The sequence below is a fragment of the Pundamilia nyererei genome, unplaced genomic scaffold (genome assembly GCF_000239375.1).
Source record: "Pundamilia nyererei isolate P.nyererei 1_Seehausen unplaced genomic scaffold, PunNye1.0 scaffold03108, whole genome shotgun sequence".
Lineage (NCBI taxonomy): Eukaryota > Metazoa > Chordata > Actinopteri > Cichliformes > Cichlidae > Pundamilia > Pundamilia nyererei.
Window position 1 is genome coordinate 1 of NW_005190509.1, and position 1,800 is coordinate 1,800.

Genomic DNA, 1,800 nt, shown 5'->3' on the forward strand with positions numbered 1-1,800 from the left:
GGTCCTATTAGCACTGCAGTCCTCAAGGTCGGATATCTTCTTTATCTGCAAGGCTTCATCTCAACGGATTCACGTCACTGAGCCAAAGTCTAATGAGTCTATATGTGGCTGCTTGAACTTGGTTACTTACAAAGCGTTTGTAAACATACAGATCGAGCTACTACTGTGTTCAGTGATAAACCCGCTGTGCTTGTTTGTAAACAATATGCCAAGGAAACTCAAAGAACACTTTTTTAAATGAATTAATATTTATTTTGTTTACAATTTAGGATGAAATCAGTCAGCTGCACTTGCTCATGTGTAGAAGTGAAGGAAGTGTGTTTTCCCCAAGCAGCCTGCCTTCACAGCTGCAGGCAGTGATACGAGTGAGGAAGGGCAGATGTGTCATCATGTGCAGAGGTTTGTGTGGAGGTGAGGGTGGGGTTTGGTGGGTGGGCAGCTTTTCACTTCCTTGGCCTTATGCCAGTGTGACAGTCGATGTCTCTGTGTCTCTTCTGCGGGAGGTTATTTTGAAGGTCTCCCAGTTTTATTGGAGGAAGCGTTTGCCGGACCGCTGAAGCGTTCTCCCACCCCTCGGTTCCATTCTTCCTTTGTACCCAGCTCCTCTCCCTCAGCTACATTTTCTCAAGCGAGAATGGCTTAAAGGAGTCTCAGTGGGGACTTTCCCTCTTAGTTTAAAAAAGCAACACAAAACCCTCGTGGCTCGTAATGAAGCCTTTATCGTGTCCACCAGAGATAATGCTGTTTAAATAAATGATTACAATAGCAGTATAGCAATGGTAGCATGAAGGGGAGACTACAATGATCCTAGCACATGCTTCCACTATGCTGTGCAGATGAGCTCATTTAGAACATCAGCAGAAACATGGCACCTCCATCCCCGGGATGAAACATCCTGCTGTTTCCTGCAACATCCAAGATGATCGTCCAAGACGAAGCAGTTGGAAAACCTGACGAGGTGTGGGGGGTGTTAATGTCCATCTAAGAGATCAGCCCACTGTGGGTGGGGTGACCTGGAGTGGGCACTCCACCCTTTTCCTACTGAGGACCATGGCCTCAGATTCTGTTATGGAATTAAATACAGAAGGTACCAATCCTCCAGCTGCAGGAACATGAAGGCAGTCCAAAAAACCCCAAACTACTTTTGCTTGTTTAGCTTATAGGAAACGAGGGAACTGATTTTACCAGCCTGGGTCTCCAGGCTCTGAGTGCAGCTGCACTACTTAAGTTTGTTGTTGGAACAGGCAGGTTAGCTTTAAGGATGCAGAACAGTTACTGTAATCTAAACAGGGGCCTCTGCAGCTGTCAGCCATAACGAAACACACTGTTTATAAAGCATCACATCAAAAACTGGTCAGATAATCACATTTTTATTAGTGTCATTGATGAGTTTATATTATTTTAAGGTGTAGTACAGAAGGGTGAAGCTGTCGGCCTGTACTAACAGCCAATAGGGGGCAATCAGTCTATTTTAGCTTCCTGTACGGAGGGATGTCCTGTGACTGCTTTAACCAGGAAACAACATTTTACATGTTTTTAGGCAAAGACATCGACTTTGGGGGTAACGATGGTCACAGAATCGTGGAGTAAGTCTGCTTGAACCAAAGGCAGGGCTCTGTATGCGTCATTCACATTATTCACTATTTATATTAAGTTAAAGATGAGATAAATCATTTAACTGAGGATTTCCCACTTCAGGGAGCTGTGCAGCAGTTTTAACATGCTACCACTAGGTGGAGCTAAAAGCTGATATTTTGAACTAATGATCAGAGGCTGCTGTAAGATGCACACAGCAAACAT